Here is an 18,582-nt window from a genome sequence, read left to right as displayed (position 1 = left end):
TCAAGATCTATTTACTGAACACATACTGTGCCAAGAATTGTTCTAAAACCTGGAAACACAAATATTGCTTCCTTCAATGAGTTTTCGTTCTGGTGGAGGAGACAGGCAGTAAACATAATAAATAAGTAAATTATATGGTATAATAAAATGTGGTAAGCAATATGGGGAAGCATCCATCCTAATGGGGAAGGTGGACAGTGGTGGAGGGGGAGGCCCAGGAGTAGAGATAAAGTACATTTCTAAGTAGAGGAGACAGGTGACCTCAACAGGGAAGTCACATCTGAGCAGGCACCTGAAGGATTTGAGGAGTATCCCAGCATGTCTCTGAGAGAAGAACAGATCAGAGAGAAGACAGCCAGTGCAAAGGCCCTGAGGTGGGTGAGCACCTGACTTATTCAAGGAGTGCCAAGGAGATGATATGGCTGAGACAGAGTGAGCAAGAGTAAGCATAGGAGGGGATGAGGGTTGAGAGTTTATAGTAGGGCAGGGGGAATATCACATAGAATCTTGTATAAAATTATAATGACTTCATACAATGAGAAGCCTTGAATATGTTTTGAGTAGAGGTCTGTCATGATTTGACTCACGTCTTGTTACTGGGCTAAAAAATACTGTGTGGGAGGCAAATATGGGAAAAGCAAGACTTCGTTAGTTATTAGTATCAGTTACAAGGAATTCGTTGGTGACATTACTGAAAATGCTTTCAGTGCAATGAACCGGGTGAAAGCCTGGAAAAACTGGTTAAATAAGTTCAGAAGGAAAGTAAAGACCATTAGCGTAAACAATGCTTATAGGAGGTTGGCTAAAGAGAGGGGAAAATTGAAGCTCCAGCGGGAGGGAGAAAGGGAAAGGGAGAAGGTTTGCAGGTGGGAGAGATGTCGGTGATTAAACACAGCTGGGAACAATCTAGTAGAAAGGAACAAACGGATGACGCAGAGGGAGAGACGGATAAAGTGCAGGGACGGACTGATGACGTAGGAGGGAGCGACGGATAAAGTGCAGGGACGGACTGATGACGTAGGAAGGAGAGACAAATTGCAGAAGTGGCAGTTTCACTCAGGAGCGAGAGGATGGGCTCTTGTGCACTAGGGAAGGTGTTGCCTTTGGAGAGGCGTCTGAGTAGTTACCCACGGTAACAAGAAGGAAGATGATGAAGGTGAGTCGATGGGGAAGTGGGAGTTTGTGGAAGTTCTCTGGTTATTGCTGTCATTTTCTCAGCTAAGGATGATGAGTAGATGTCAGAAGGCAGCTGGGAGAGGGAACCAATGTGGTACTAATGCCAGACAACATGGCTTAACACAGGAAGGTGGGTCAAGGTTGCTCGTACTGTGTTATATTGGGAGGAAAGTGGGGACAGTATAACGTCTTCAGCACCATACATTTTTGAGAAATATGTTTGTTCTGGACACACCAAGGAATTCACTGCGTCTTGGCAACCTACAAGGATGGTAGAGGGGGCAAACCCTAGCAGACAGAATCGCAATTGGGAGGCACCTGAAAAAAATGTCTTGTTTTAGTGTTTGGTCTACTCTGTGGCCAGCTTTGATGTGGACACTGGGGATTCTGATCTCAGTGTTGTCCTGTTGGCCAGGAAAGGACAAATTCTTTTACCACCTGAGTCACAGTTGTAGCCATCTGTCCCCAGGGGAATCCACGGGGCACATTTGAACATGTCACTGTGTAATGCTATGCTTTCTGGGCTCAGATGCTGTGGTGATACAGTTAGAGGAAAAAAATAGAGGAAACTGCTTATACGGTGTCTAATACATCCTCTGCACAAAATGAACAAGTTCTGGGAAGACAAAGTCATCTGGCCATGGTGTGCAGCAGGACATCATTGAATGGGAGAGAGATCCAGCATCACACCTTGAATGGATTCTGTGAGCTCAGGAGTCCAACTCTAAGACTCGGTTTTGGAAGATGGAGTTACAGTATTTAACTCATAGGATTCTTTAAAGGCTGTGGAACAGAGTGACTTCTCAATTGTTTTTTTCCCAGCGGTTGTGGGAGAGTAGTGGCAAATGTAAAGGAGTGGTTATTGTCATTGTAACTGTTGCTGTCGTGGCTGTGCAGAAGTGACAGGGCTTGCTGTGGTTGGGAGGTAACACAGATGGAGAGGAGAAGTCTGTCGTGCTTGCCGTCATGCTTGTAAGAGAAATAGGCATTGTTTGTGGCTGTTGTTCATGTCACGGTTGCTGTTGATACAGTTGTTCCGGCCGTGGCTGCTGCTGTGCTAGAATCTGGGCAGAACTCAGGCTAGGTAACCTACTGAGTATTTCCTTCCTTTGGCCGATCTCACAGAAGTTCCCAATTCACTGTTTTGAACTCTTAAGTAAAAGGCAGAATTCCCTCTGAGATACGTGTCCATGGAAGCTTCTATAAAGATACTGATCCTCATTTTTTCCCCGTGATGGAGGAGAGAGCAAAACCACACCTATTTGTAGTTCACATCACAGGGAACTATTGTCAGAGAACTGTTCCCGACCCCAGGGAAACTCAAATGTTTGATCAAGGCTATTGGAGTGGCTACATGTTTAAGAAAATGAAGTGAAAATGATATTTACGACAATCATCTTTTCTGTTTCATTTTTCCGTTTGCTTTCTTGACAAAGGGAACTCCTTTGGAAAAGTGTGTGTGGCTTTAAATTTTTAGAAGAGAAAGGAGGAGAGAAAAGTTTCCATATGCAGACCATCAATTATAATTCTTACGAATATAACAAGTGGGTCACATCCAAGGTTACGTTTTCAAGTCTTGCGTATGGATTTATTCATTGACTCCCCACTGACTTAATAGGAATCACACTGATCAATTACAACACGTAACATTTTTTCTTAAATTAAGGGCTAGACATCCACTAGGGAAGCTCAAAATCAAATTATCATTTTTTTCTTACGACCATACTCAGAGAACCATTCTGAAGGAGAAAATAATTATCTGACCTTACAAGAAGGCTTGCCGAACTGCCACACAACAATTTGCATTTGGAATGTTCAAGTCGGAGCTTCCTCCAATACATCTGCAGCAATGCAACATCCAAAATGGTTTTAAGGAATGGCACCAGCATTTGTCTAATGTTTATTATGGGCCGCACATTGTAATAGGGGTTCTCCCTTATCCTGTGCATCAGTCTAGAACAGTGGTTTTAAGCTGGGCATGATTTGACCCCCAGGATGGTCATGGTAACATCTGGTGATATTTTTGGTTGTCGCAACTGGAGGGGGTGCTACTGGCATCCAGTGGATAAAGGTCAAGGATGCCCCCATACATTCTACCAACAGGAAATTGCACTCATTTTAAAATTTTTTTAAAAAGCTATTGAAATGCAACACATCTATTACATTCCATGTAAACATTTTTAATGATACAAGAAAATGTAAGAATTGAGATGGAATATTTGAGAATTTAAAAATAAATAAGCAAAATAAATCGCATTGACTGCCATCCCACCAAGCTTCCTAGATGGTGAATTATTTAACACACACAACAACCCTTTTGCGGAAATGTTGCTGAGATTCAGACCAATTTCAGATAAGTGTCACTGAGATCCAGTTGTCTAAGGGACCGCCATCCAAAAAAGCTGAGGAAATTGCACAGAGTCATCTGGCTGGAAAGTGGTTGAGTCAGGACTCAGTATTCACATTTCCCCATGAATTTGTCCCACAGAATTCCTTGGACCCCTTCCTTTCCTTCCCAGAACTAGCTGTCCACAGTTAACCCATCTCCTCCCCTCTCAGTGACGCAGGAAAAACAGATGTGGGGTGTGAGAAGGGCTGTGTCCCGGACTTCGGTTGAGCCCCTGGGACGTGCCCCGCCAAGTGTGGGTCCTTGGCTTCACGCAGGAAAGAATTCAAGAGCGAGCCACATTGAGTAAAGGTACATTTATTCAGAGAGATACATTGAAAGGCAAGTGAAAGGCCACGAGGTGCGGGGGTTGGGTGCCCAGATTAAAAGTAGGTACACACTCCATAGACAGAGTGAAGGCCGGCTCCAAACGGGGGTGGAGGGGCATGGAGAGAGAGAGAGGCAGCGGAGGCAAGGCACCGTATTGCCAGTTTTTATGGGCTCACTGGCTTCATATGCTATTAAGTGGAAGGACCAGTCTAACTAGGCTAGGGAAGGGGCTGGGATTCCCAGGAGGTTGGCCATTTCCCCCTCTTTGACCTTTTGTGGCTAGCCTTGGGACTGCCATGGTGCCTGTGGGCATGTTATTCACCATGTTAATATATTACAATAGGCGTATAATGAAGATCTACTAGAAGTTAAATCTCTCATCATCCTGAGCCTCAAGGCCTACTGGGGGTTGAATCTTTCAGCATTTTGATGTTAATTGCTGTAGCATTCCCTGAATGGCTGTGCCCTGCCCCCTTCCATCCTGTCTCAGGTTTTTCTTTTTACATCTATATGGAACCCCTTTGAGGGGTTTGTAATCCCTGGCGTGACTGGCCTAGTCTACCATCATGATTTGCATAGAGCAATCTGACCACAATCAACTTCTTTTCTACACTAACACTTCAAAGAGGCAATTAGGAATAATTCCCTCATCTGATCCATTTGGGGAGATAAGCCACTCAATACAGCCCTAACATGAATCTTGGAAAGTAGACTATAAATACGAATGATAAAAGAAGAGGACATGTAAAATATCATTTTGGAATAATACAATATTTTGTAATGTTGTCATTTTCTGCCTATTACATAAGCAACCCCAAATCAACTCTCAAACCATATTAAAGCAACTCCTTCCATCCCCAGCAACCAACCCCCCCCCCCCACCAAGCGTAGAACACAAGTAGAAGTTTTGGGCACAAAATGTTCAAATTCTATGCAAATTAAACAGTTGTGGGTGTGGTGCACAGGCACGGAAGGAATCCAGCCAGTTACCGACTTCCATTGTATGAACTGCCTACGGCCACAGTGCCCAGAACTGATGCGAGGGTCAGACGCAATATACTTTTCCTCATAATAATGAGCTTTAACAAATGGGGAAAAAAAACACAAAAGACAAGCTTTTATTCCAAATTTCTTTCCAGCAGTTTGGACAGGTTTAGAAATGTTCTATTAAAATACACGCAACCAGAGTCCATGATTGGTGAGAGGGTAGATAATTTTTCCAAGGCAAATATATGCTACTGCTTGCCATTGTCCACTGTAGCAGCCAGGTACCAAGACTTTTGTCAGTATGTGGTTGGTAAATCCAACAGGAATGACAAACTGAGAACATTATTCCATCAGGTGTTTTGTTATTGGCAGTGATCCTTAGAATCAAATACATGAGTGATGTTGGGAGTAATTCTTTAGATGGCTAAAATAAATATTAACTTTAGGTGAACCATTAGCAGAGGGCGTGATGCATGGCCTGCATCAAGCAAGGCCATAAGAGAGAAATTGATGTAGACCTGGTCTAGGGCCTCTAGACATGGTCTCAGAGTAGAGATTTTCCTAGAAATGAGATAATACTTTAAAAAAAAAAAAGTAATCCTTTAGGGCACACTTTGGGCTTTGCTGACAAATGTTTATTTCAATTTTCCAAGCATTGCCCAGATGTCTGTGCTGGTATATTGCGGAAAATGGTGTTTGAAACTCAAACTCAGGCAGACTAATATGTCTTCTTGAGACTCCCCTAGGCCAGTGAGAGCTCGGGCTGCCATAACCAAGCCCCAGGAGATGGGCTTGGGAGTGGTTCCTGGGCTCTCCATGCAGAAAGGAGGACGGAACTATTTCTCTCAAGCTTCTCAAGAAGAACGCCCTCACTTCATCTCTGACCTCCTGGTATCTCTTCGTTTTACCACATTTCCCAATTTGCTGTTTATACTCATGAGATTCCAAGCAATCACTGAATAGCTGTCAAATGAGAGGAGATGAAACCTTAGAAATTACCATTCGGGGCTAAAATGTAAGAGTGGTATTTCTGAGCAAAATGTGCAAAACTGGCATGCAGACGGAACATTACTTTTTATGCATGAAGATGTCAAGCAAATCGGGATCAAATGAAAGGAAATGTCTTTGAAATAACAGTATTTGTGATTTATTCTCATCTCCTATATTTCAAGCCAATTATCTTTGTTTGAGGTGAAGAACTAAAAAGACTTAATCTGTTTTTGAAGTTCAGCCCCATCAAATTAGGCAGAATATATATGTAGCTTCTTGCTGATGGAACTAGAATCCAGCAATTATTTAAAAATTAATAGCAACTGCCTTTGTAATTCTTCACTTTTTGGCCAATTTCATTTATTGATTCCTTAGAGGCTTATAATTGTTCTTTCTCTCTAAGGAACCAGCTTTGTTCGCCACCAAACTAGTGGCTTCAATTTAAGATCGGGAAAGAAAAACTGAGATTTTATTTTAAGGCTGTCATTCTTAGGTAAAATGTGTAATGTATGCAAAAATCTTACATAGATAATTAGTTAGGCATTAAATGGTAGTGACGAAAAGTTGAACTCTGGAATAAGTTAGATATGGAATAAAACAGAAGCTCTCTGCTACTTTTTACTGTTTGAGTGGGTGTCTTTCCCCCTCCAGCCTATTCTGTGATCAGTAAAATGGGAATGATAAAAACTTTCTCATGGGTTGTTGTAGGTAATTATTGAGTGCCTGGCATACAAATAAGCAAGCATTTATGAGTATTGGTCTCTTATTTTCCTCCTGATAGAGGAGATGAATATTAAATTATTGAACAGCTAACTTTCAGACTATGTAATGTGCTATATACGTATGTATATATAGACATATGTATATATTCCATATGTAGCGATGAAAGAGGGGTTATGGCCTTGTTGCAGATCAGAACAGTGAAAAGCAAAGAGATCAGTCACACGACTGGTCTCACAACTAACGTGTGGTCAAATCAGGATTTTAACTCAAGCTGTTGGACACTAAACTCCTGGGCTCTTACCCAGTACCATGCGCTGATGGGTGCTCAGTGGTCCTTCTGGGGGTGTTTGGAAATCAGGCAGTGACCGGGGTTGAAGAAACCAGGGCCCTAAGAGGCTGCTTAACTTTCTCAGGGACACCCAGCGACAACACCAGAACCGAGGCCAGCCTTCTCATTCTGGTCCGTGGGGCTCCCAAGTCTCCCGGGGCAGGTTTTGGAGCTGGCAGTTCCCATAGTACAGAATTTTTAAGTCCAGATGCCTCTGAATCAATGCCCCTTGTCACGTATATAAGCCTACTCGTGCACCTAATTGTCATCCCTATAATTAGGAATGATCTTCGCTCTTTAAAGTATAAGCCAAGCTTTTCTAAGTGATGCTCCCATCTAGGTGAACTCAACCTAACAGCTCTCTGCATTTTTAAAAACTATCTGTCAGAAGTTTGCATCTATCAATATTGAAACTGCTTCCGCTCAAACAGCTGTTGCATTGAAAAGCACTGGAGTGTGAGGAGGGCTGTCTGAAAATCCATTTCTGAATCTTTTACATAGGCATTTCGGAAACACCTGCTCTTTGGTCTCAAGGGTCTGAAATGGCAAGCCCCATCCAGACATCCTCTTCATGTATTGCTGTTTTAATTGTATAATTCTCTGTGTCATTCTGCTGTAGTTATGTACCAGACATACCTTTTATATGCTTTGATCTGGGAAGAAAACCCAGTGTCAGCTGATGAAACCTCCCCATCTTGTCTTCTCCTTCTTTTTTTCCTGTTTTACTGTTAATAAGCCATGATTGAGTGGTTATGATCATTTCCATCATTTGTGATTGGTAAAAATCCCTGTAGTCTCAAGTCACTTAATAAATCTGCTGGAGAAACTATAGTCCACAATACACAGTCCACCCTAATTACCGGTGGGAGGAGAGAGATAAATATTCATCTATTTGGTTTGGATTAAATCTACTGTGTAGTCACGGGTGTTTAGAGAGCTTCTCGAAAATGGCTGACTGATGGATTACAATATAACTGATGTACAGTATTGCGTTAATTTCACGTGTACAACATTTAAATACATTATGAAATGATCGCCATGGTTAAATCTAATTAGCATCTGTCCCCATACAAAGTTATCATGAGTGCATTGACCGTATTCCTTATGCCGTATTTGACATCCCTGCGACGTAGTGATTTTGTAACTGGAAGCTTGTACCTCTTGATTCCTTCCGGCTGTTTCACCTGTCCTCACCCCACTGCCTTTGGGCAACCACCCATTTATTCTCCGTGTCCATGACTTTATTTTCATTTTGTTTTGTTGGTTCACTTGTTTTGATTTTTAGATTCCGCATATGAGATCATACTGTGTTTGTCTTTCTCTGACTTATTTTACTTAGCTTACTACCCTTTAGATCCATCTGTGTTCTTGCAAATGGCAAGATTTCATTCTTTTTATGGCTGAGTGATATCCCTTTGTGTGTGTGTGTGTGTGTGTGTGTGTGTGTGTGTGTGTGTGTATCACATATTCATTCATTCATTCATCCATTGATGGACACTTGGGTTGCATCCATATCTTGGCTACTATAAATAATGCTGCAATGAACATCTTTATCTTAAGGTCTCATGTGAATTCCTCATTCTTCTGCCCTGCCCCCTGACTAATGGTTACTTTTAACATAACAAAAAGATTTAACCATTGTTATGAACTTTTCAATATTGAAAATGAAGAAAAAAAAATCTGGCTCTATGTAGATGGGTCCTTAAGCATACTTTTGTATCTTCTCTTTACCTACTGCCTCCTACATTGACTTAAAATATTGTAAATCTTCTCTTTCAAGATTATGTTTAATTTTCCATTTTTTTTGACTACATAAACAATAGTTATGTAGAATTCCTGTTTTATTTATTTCAGTGCTAATTGCTCTTATACCTAAGTAATTCATTTCCTGGTTTCACATATATAGGTAAATTGTACATATATAGCTACATTTAAATGTGTATATATAACTTATGTATATGTATATACTTATTGTTTTAAGGAAAGATATATGTGTGATATACTCTTTGAGCCATTAAACGTCTAAGGCCATCTTGCTGTTGTCTTCAGAGATGAAAAATTATTTAGGCAGAAGTAGATTTTTGGAATTAAGTGTTTTTCTCAAATGCTGTCGGTGGTCCACGTGTTTTCCAGCTTTAGCGTTACAGAGTCTGTATACAGCTGGAGTTTTCTTCTTTGTAAGTGATGTTTTTCCTGGTTATTTATAAGATGCTTTTTTAAATTCATAAAATTCAAAAGATGTCACAGGATAAGCCTAGATATTTCGCTCTTTTCATTAATTTTGCTTCAGGCTTTTCTGAAAGACAGAAAAATTGCCTGCTGTTGTTGTCTGTGTTACTCATTCTGCTCCAACAATTCTGTTGTCTTTCAAGGATTCCTCTAATGTATTTTTCCATTTTTCTAACCTTTTCTCCCATTAACTTTTATGTTTGTTTTGCCTGAATTCGGAGTGTTTTTCACAAGGTTGCTATGTTCTGCAATAATTGATTTCCTAGGATATTTTATCATCTGTTCACCACCTTTCTTACTGTTTAACACATTTTTGTATAAAATAATTTTTATAAATGCTACATATTTAATTAAAGAATAATCAGAAAAATATAAGAAAAGAAAAAAGGAAACACTAAATACGGTGCCCATAGAGATAATTGCTGCTGCTAATACTTACCTTTCCCTACTCCGAATGTTTCCTATATTTGAGAAATGTTCCCTTTCATACTTTGTATACAAATGTAATTATGTGTGTAACCTTCATGCTGTTTCAAAAATGTGCTCATTCTACTTATTAACCTGCTTTTTTTCCACTTAACATAGAGGAAAATTTCCCCTGACAAGGCATATAGAATTAGTTCACCATTGTTAATAGTTTCATATTAATCTAATTGTATGCATATTCCAGAATGTAATTATCCATTATATAATTGATACACATTTAAGACTTTTACAGATTTTTACTATGATTCACAGCATTGTGGTATATATCATTTTACATATCGCTACAGAGTTATATGCTTGATTTTTAAATTTATAGAAGTGAGATTTCTAAATCAGCTGCACATTTGGAGTCTTGATATCTTTGCCATCATGATTTCAAGAAAGGGTGTATCAATTATTTTTTTTACTTTTTTTTAATACCTACATGGTTCCTGTACAGTAAACTACACATATTTCAGATGTACACGTTGATGAATTTTGATAGATGTATACGCCAATGAAACCACTACCACAATCAAGATAGCTAACATTTCCATCACTCCCCAAGAGGTGCAATTTATGAATTTGCAATTTATCCCTTCCCAACACCTTTAACCCGGTAACTATAAATTTGTTCTCTATGTCTGTGAGTCTGTTTCTGCTCAGCCATAAAAAAAGAATAAAATAATGCCACTTGCAGCAACATGGATGGACCTGGAGATTGTCATTCTAAATGAAGTAAGCCAGAAAGAGAAAGAAAAATACCATATGATATCGCTTATATGCGGAGTCTAAAAAATGACACAAATGAACTTATTTACAAAACAAAAACAGACTCGCAGACGTAGAGGGTGTGTCAGTTTAAACACTGACCTGTCGGCCTGTGAGAATGCCCATCTCCTCCACCTTCTCCATCCCTGAGCATGGTTGCCAGTCTACATCTTTGTCCATCTGTTAGAGAAAACAAAGTCATGACTTAATTTGCATTTCTTTCCTTATTAGTGAGCTTAAATATGTTTCTATGTGTGTCTGTTCATTTTTTTTTATAACTTTCTACTTCCTACCTTTGTCCATTTTGTTATTGGAAAGTTGTTCTTTATCGTGACTATTTATAGTTCTTTACATTTTTAAGAATATTAATACATCATAGTATGTATTGCAGAAATTTCTCAAGGTTCTTGTTCTTCTTTTAACTTTGTGTTTATTATAGCATTTGCTATGTCAGAGATTTTTAAGTTTCATATAGTTCAGCTAAAAATACTTTTTTTTAAATTTCTGGACTTATTTTTATTGCAGGGAAGATCTTGCATCACCATATTTGAACATATTCTCATATATTTTATCCAAGAAATTATCTAATCTTTACTTCTTTAACTCAGGTGGAATTAATTTTTAAATTTTTTTTAATTTAAAACACGTTTATCAGTGGTACAGCTCTGTAGGTGAGAAACTGACATGAGTCTAATCAGGCTAAAATCAAGTTGCTGGCAGGGTTCTAGGGGAGCCTTGCTCATTTGGGCTGTTGGTCCAGTTCATTTCCTTGAAATTATGCTACTGAGATGTCAGTTTACTTGCTGTCAGCTCACAGCTACATGGATTGGCAGGTACCTGCTTTCTCTTTCTTCAAAGCTAGCAGAGGTAGGTCAAGTCCATCTCATGCTTTGAATCTGCTGCCTATTCTTCTTTGGTATGGTTGAACTAGATTTTTTATTTCGATAGATAATTGTTCTAAATTTGAAACAGTTTTTTTGTTTTCAGTCTACAGATCTCGTGCATATTTTAATAAATATTTTTGTACGTGGGCTTTGGATATTGTGATCTTAATATATTTACTTATAAGTTCTAGTAGTTTTTATTCAGTGTCCTTGGAATTTTCTACATAATTATATAATCAACAAATATATATATTTTTTTACTTACTCCTTTTAAATGTCTATGGCTTTTGAATTGCACTGGCTATGACTTTCACCACAGTGTTCAATAGAATACTTAGAAGAGACATCCTTCTTTGTTCATAAATTTAGGAAGAGAACATTGGGTCTTTTAAACATAATGATTTGCTAAGGTTTTTTTTTTTAATGTTTTTTATATCATGGTGAAATATAATATAAAATTCACCTTTGTAACCATTTATGTGTATAATTCCATATCATTAGGTATATTCACAATTTTGTGTAACCATCACTACTATCTGTATCTGAAACTTTTTCATCATCCCAAACAGAAACTCTGTATTCATCAAACAGTAACTAGTTCTTCTTTCCTCCACATCCCCTAGACCCTGGTATCCTTTCTTCTACTTTCTGTCTCTTTGAATTTGCTTATGCTAAGTATCTCACAGAAGTGGAATCATACAATACTTGTCTTTTTGTGTCAAACTTATTTTACCTAGCATAATGTTTTCGAGGCTCATCTGTGTTGTAGCACATATCAGAATTCCATTCCTTTTTGATGGCTGAAATACTCGATTGTACGGATGTGCTGCCTTCTGTTTATCTCTTCATTCATTGATGGACATTTGGGTTGTTTTCGCCTTTTGGCTTCAGCAGTGACAACAAAAAAGCTGTTGTCTCCACAGATAAACAAATAACTGTTCTTTTTCCTGCTTTCGATTCTTCTAGGTATATAACTGGGAGTGGAACTGCTAGGTTATATTGTAAATTGTATGGTAAAAGGATAGAATGCTTAACTCTTTGCAGAACCGTCGAACTATTTTCTACAGGAGCCGCACGATTTTATACTCCCACCCATAATACACAAGGGTTACAATTTCTCTATATCCTCATCAAGACTTATTTTTCCAATTTCTAAATAACAGACATCCTGACGGGTTTGAAGTGACATCTCTTTGTGGTTTTGATTAACAGTTGCCTCATAATGAATAATGTTGAGCACATCTTGTCATGCCACTTGCATGTCATCTTTGGAGATACAGCCACTGCCGTCCTTTTCCCAGAAGTGTTCAGTTTTGATAAAGTCCAATTTACCTATTTGTTCTCTTGTTGCTATTTGTTTATCTATTTGTATTTTTGATCGCACATCCAAAAAATCAGTGCCAAACCCAGTGTCATGAAGATTTTTCCCTATGTTTTCTTCAAAAAGTTTTATAGTTTTACATATTATGTTTAAGTCTTTGATCCATTTTGAGCTAATTTTTATATTTGTGGTATAAGGTAGACATCTAACTTCATTCTTTTGCGTGTGGATTTTCAGTTTTCTGGCACCAGTTGTGGAATGTCCTTTCTCCATTGAATGATGTTGGCATCTTTGTCAAAAATCAATTGACCATACATGGGAGGGTTTACTGACGACCTCTCTGTTCTGTTGCATTCACCTCTATGTCCTTATGCCAGTACCACATTCTTTTGATGTCTATAGCTTTGCAGTATGTTTTGAAGTCAGGAAATGTGAACTCAGGAAATCTGTCCTTTTTAAAGATTATTTTGGCTATTTAGAGCCTCTTGAGCTTCCATATGAATTTTAGGATGAGTTTTTTCCTCTTTTTCAAAAAAGAAAAAAGAAGAGAGAAATCCACTGTGGTTTTGATAGGGATTGCATGAAATCAGTAGATTGCTTTGGGTGGTACTGTCATCCTAGCAATATTAAGTCTTCCAAATCATGAACATGGATGCATTTCCATTCATGTATGTCCTTTTAAACTTCTTTCAGCATTATTCTGTAGTTTTCAGCCTGCAAGTCTTTAATCCTCTTGGCTGAATTGATTTCTAAGTATTTGATTCTTTTGATGTTATTGTAAAGAAATTAATATCTTATTTGGATTATTTGTTGCTAATTAATAAAAATATAAGTGATTTGGTGTGTTGGCTTTTGTATCCTGCAAATTTGCCAAAATTATTAATTCAAACAGTTTTGTAGAATTTTTGTGATTTACTATGTATAAAATCAAGTCATCTGAGAGCAGAGATAATTTTACTTTTTCTTTTCTAACTTGAGTACCTTTTCTTTTTCTTGCCTAATTAATTTACTTAGAACTTCTTGTATAATGCTGAATAGAAATGGCAAAATCAGGCATCTTTGTCTTAATAATCTTGGAAGGAAAGCTTTCAGTCTTTCACCATTGAATGTTAGCACCTATCAGAATTTCATTCTGTTCATAATGTTAACTGTGTTTTTTCAATATATGGCCTTTAATATGTTGAGGTCATTCTCTTTTGTTCCTGATGTATTGAGTGTTTTTATCATGAAAGGCTGTTAAATTTTGTCAAATGCTTTTTCTTCATCAATTGAGATGATCATGTGAGTTTTATTCTTTATTCAGTTAATGTATATTACATTGATCAATTTTTCTATGTTGAACTATTCTTGTATTCTAGGAATAAATCCCACTTGTATTATGCAGATGAATTTCATTTACTAGTGTTTTGTTGAGGATTTCTGCATAGTTGATATTCACTAGGGATATTGGTCTATAGTTTTGTTTTGTTTTGTTTTCCTTGCACTGTCTTTGTCTGGCATTAGTATCTGGGTAATGGTGGCTTCGTAGAATGAGTTAGAAAATGTTCCCTCCACTCCAGCTTTCTTTAAAAAGTTTGAGAAAGGTTGGTGCTAATTCTTTTTAATTATTTGTGGAGTTCAGGAGTGAAGCCGTCTGGTCCTGGGCTTTTCTGTGCTGGAGGTTTTCAGTTACTGATTCAGTCTCCTTACTAGATCCAGGTCTATTCAGACTTTTTCTTTCTGTATAAGTCATTTTTGGTAGTTTGTTCTTGTAGGAATCTGTCCATTTCAACTAGGTTATCCAGTTTGCTGATATACAATTGTTCATCTTATTCTTTCATAATTCTTTTTATTTCTATAACATCAAAAGTAATATCCCCACTTTTATTTCTGGTTTTAGTAATTTGAGTTTTTCCCTTAGTCAGTCTAGACAAAGATTTGTCAATTTTGTTGATCTTTTCAAAGAATCAATTCTTGGTTTCATTGATTCTTTTCCTCTATTATTTTTCTTTACTTATTTTGTTTATCTCTGCTCTTATATTTAGTATATACTCCCTACTGCCAGCTTCAGGGTTAGTTTGCTCTTCTTTTTATAATTTGTTAAGGTGTACAGTTAGGTCATTGAGTCGAGACCTTCCATAAAGTATGGCTTTATAGCTAAAAATTCCCTCTTAGCACTGCTTTGCAGAATTCCATTAGTTTTCATATGTGGTGTTTTTGTTTTCATGTGTTTCTCAGTATTTTCCGATTTCCTTTATTATTTATTCTTTGACCCATTGGTTGTGTAAGAGTTAAATTTTTTTCATGATGCCTTTTATCAAATTGAAGGAATTGTCTTCAACTGCTAGTTTGCTGAGAGTTTTTTAATGAATGAATGTTTAATTTTTATAAAGAATAGGCATTGAATTTTGTCCAGAATGATTTCTGCATGTATTGAGATGATCTTATGTCTTTTCTCCTTTATCCTACCAAATACAGTAAATGGCCTTGATATTCAAACATTAAGCCAACCTGCGTTCCTGGGATAAATCCCACTTGGCCATAATATATGATTGTTTTTTATATATGGCTGGATTTGATTTAATAATGCTGAGGATTTTTGTGTTTTCAGCCTTAAAGAGTATTAGACTGTAGTTTCTTTTTCTAACGTCTTTGTCTGCTTTGAGGACTAGGATAATGCTGACCTCAAGAAGTTGGGAAGTATTTTCTGAGGGAGTCTTTGTAGGGTTGTTGTTATTTCTTCATTAACTGTTTGATGACACGAACCATTTGAGACTCTCTGGGCCTGGAGTATACTTTGTAGAATTCCTTTAAAAGATAGCTATTCAGCTAATTTCTCCAGTTTTTTATGTTATCAAATTTATTGAAATAAAATTATCATATTGCTTTATTATCCCTTTAAGAACATGGGGTTTGTCGAAATGGCTTCTCTTTCACTCTTGCTATGGGTACTTTGCGCCTTCTCTCTTGACGGTCATTCTGACTAGAGGTTTGTCAATTTTATTGTTTTATTGAAAATACGAATTTTTTATTTTAAGAAGTGAACATGTGAGACAAAAGACTGAATTCAATATAAGTGCTGCGTTTTGGAAAGAGAGAGAAGTCCGTCCGTGTTTCACATACTGGCCCTTGGAATGGCGGCGTGAGAGAGAGTTCAGCCAACAAGGGGTTATCTCTCATAATAAAAGCATAAGCAGATACTAATTTAGTACAGGAATTATTTTCTTCTGTTGCAGAAGCCTGATTATCAAGCAAAATACCCAGTACCTTAAGAATAAAACACTCTGTAATTTCATCCGGTAAAGTGGGAAGCCTTTCCCTTACAGCAAAAAAGAACCAAAGACTTTTCACTGTGAGCACAAGAGAGAAGTTGAGAGTTTAAGGACAAATTTAACTTAGATTTATTTTTAAAATCTCCTTTCTTTTAGCATGGGGAAGAAAAACAATGTAATGATTGAATTTGATAGAATAACTACTAAATCAGTTAAATTATCCAATCTCAGTGTAATGTTCAGATGACTTGGCATGTTTCTTTTTTTTTTTTCTTATGATAAGAAGTGTATTTAAAGCAACCCTTAGTCAAGCCTTGAATCTGCTAAGTGAACAGTCAATTCACTTGGCAAAAACAGACTTAAATGCTTGTCTTTGTACCAGAGAAAATATACCAGTGAACTAGAAAGCTTCCTTCAAGTCATTTGTCTGTCTTTGTCTTTTCACATCATGTCTATCTCATAATTAATAGCAGGCAACTCTTACACAAGTAGAAGGATTGTCTAATAATGAAAGGTACAAAGATTTTGATTGAAAGCTTGTGATACAGTGTAACACTGCTTTGTCATTCAATTAGTGCTAACAAGGATTTCATTTCTTTTTCTTCACCTTTTCATTGGAAAGTCAAGATGTCTGTAAATCCAGATTAACGACAACAGCGGTTAGCTACACCTGCTCATAGATCTATTTGTGTTAGTGTGTTTTGACAGGTGGAATGTGTGGTAATCTCACTCCCCCTGTACGCATTTCTCTTTTCTTTCCAATTTGTAACAATCCCAAAAAGAATGCAGTAAGGGACACGCTTATTCTGTAATATGTTTTTATGTTTTCATTTATTTTGTAAACTCATTTCCAGTTCAGTTACACTGCCAGCTTTGCCGTGCTTTATGGTTATAACTTCTTTGTTTAGGATGTATATATATATTTGCCTCTGCATGAAAATGCCCTGATGAATACAGGCTCATATGTTTCAGAATTAAAATGCTATTTTCTTTTCGAGTATTTAATACACTAAAGACATTTTTAACATAGTTGCTGCTTGAGACAGATAGCAATTTCTCTGAAGGCAATACTGAGTGGTAGCTATTATATACAAGGTGTATGTGTATAATTTATGAAACGATCACCAGGGGACCCTGTGTTGACTGATGTCTCCCTCACTGTTGGGTAACTGAAAGAGAATAAGTTATCCAGTTGTTCTCAACAGGGATGATTTTTTTCCCCAAGGAACACTGACAACATTTGGAGACACACGTGGTTATCACAACTGAGGGGTGGGTCCTCCTGGCATCCAGTGGATAGAGAGGCCGGGATACTGCTCAGCATTCTGCAATGCACCAGACAGCCCCTGACTCTAACAAAGAAGAGTTTGTCCCGAACTACCAATAGTGCCAAGGATAGGAAACCCTTGTCTGCTCTGAAGAATTTAAATCATTTCATATCCTTTAAGTGTGGACACACATACTTCTCTAGCTATTAGCCCTCACCAGAGCTACCAGAGCGACATCTCAGCTACATGTTTGATGATGCAGACCTCTCAGATTAAATAGGAAGCATCCTGAGAAATTGAGGTGGCTGAGCTGATGCAAGATCCTTTATTGGTACACACATGCGCGTGCGCACGCACACACACACACACACACACACACACACACACATACACTGAATCCCAACACAGAGCCTCTCTCTCTCACCTATACCCCAGCAGTCTGAAAGTTGCCACAATTATTCGGACTTGTTGACAGCACACACCCCCACCCCCCATGTACATTCATTGTGGCTTTTTAGTGAAACAAGTGGGAGAAGCCGTGGGGAGGAGGGAACATTAAGGGGCAGCACTGTGAGTAGGCACTGGCTTTGCAGGCGAGCTGTGATTCTGGCCAAGCCTCAGCGCTCGTGTGCCTGGCTTCTGAACACCCTTTCAGTGTGGTTCCTGTGGAGACCAGCGGCTGTGCGCTCCAGGTCAGGGCCTCTGCTCTTCCTGGCCTGCCATTCCCGCTGGCTTGCAGGACAGAGAAAATAATACTGAACTGTTTAGAATTCTGTGTTCCAGAGACTAATGCTGCAGATGGTGGCAGACACATCTTTCTTTCTATGTACAGGGTACGTGTGGAGTATCTTCCTTTGAAAAGAACCAAAGGACCTGGTAAGGTTTTACATTCTGGGTGTTTAGAGAGAAAAAAAAAATTCTAGTGCAAAGGAAGAGATGTCATGTGGTTGCCTCTATTCACTCAAAACACCTTAATTTCTGCTCCTGGGTGTCAGTCACTCAGTATATAATCACCAGGTACTTACAGCATGCAAAGCATTCGTGTGGGACTGTTAATACAAGGGAGGAAAAAAACTTCTTGTTCTTTGAATACCTCAAAGTTGGGGGGATAGGTGAAATGATCTTACACAAGAGCGATCTCAAGGCAGGATGGGATTTATAACCAATTCAAGTGATGGTGGTAAGGGACAGTGAAGGTCCCAAGAGGGACAATAGTACATGACAATCTCGCCTCCACTCCCCACTCCCATGCTTGAGGCGGACATCACATGAGTCTTGTCACTCTTACCTGCTGGACCTGGACATGGACTCAGAGATCTTCCCAACACAGCAATGCACATGGCCATAACCCCTCGGGAGGAGAGGGTATCTGAGATGTGCTGTTTGCCATCCTTGGACAGCAGGTTTAGAGGGAAGAGATGAATGGGGAGGTGGGATTTTGGTAACAAGAAGGCTATTTCAGGTCTGAGAGTG

General features: G+C 38.4%; 1 long non-coding RNA gene across 1 annotated transcript in view; it reads left to right on the top strand.

The window, feature by feature from the left end:
• Positions 1-859: 859 nt before the first annotated feature.
• LOC116657085 overlaps positions 860-18,582 on the top strand; it is a 49,062-nt gene continuing 31,339 nt past the window's right edge. Inside the window, exon 1 of the long non-coding RNA XR_004312019.1 lies at positions 860-1,156. This is a non-coding gene — a long non-coding RNA (uncharacterized LOC116657085). The remainder of the gene's footprint in view (positions 1,157-18,582) is intronic.

The sequence above is a fragment of the Camelus ferus genome, chromosome 17, assembly GCF_009834535.1.
Source record: "Camelus ferus isolate YT-003-E chromosome 17, BCGSAC_Cfer_1.0, whole genome shotgun sequence".
In the NCBI taxonomy this organism is placed as follows: Eukaryota; Metazoa; Chordata; class Mammalia; order Artiodactyla; family Camelidae; genus Camelus; species Camelus ferus.
The sequence above is the reverse complement of the archived record's forward strand: the minus strand, read 5'-3'. Positions and strand labels throughout refer to the sequence as shown.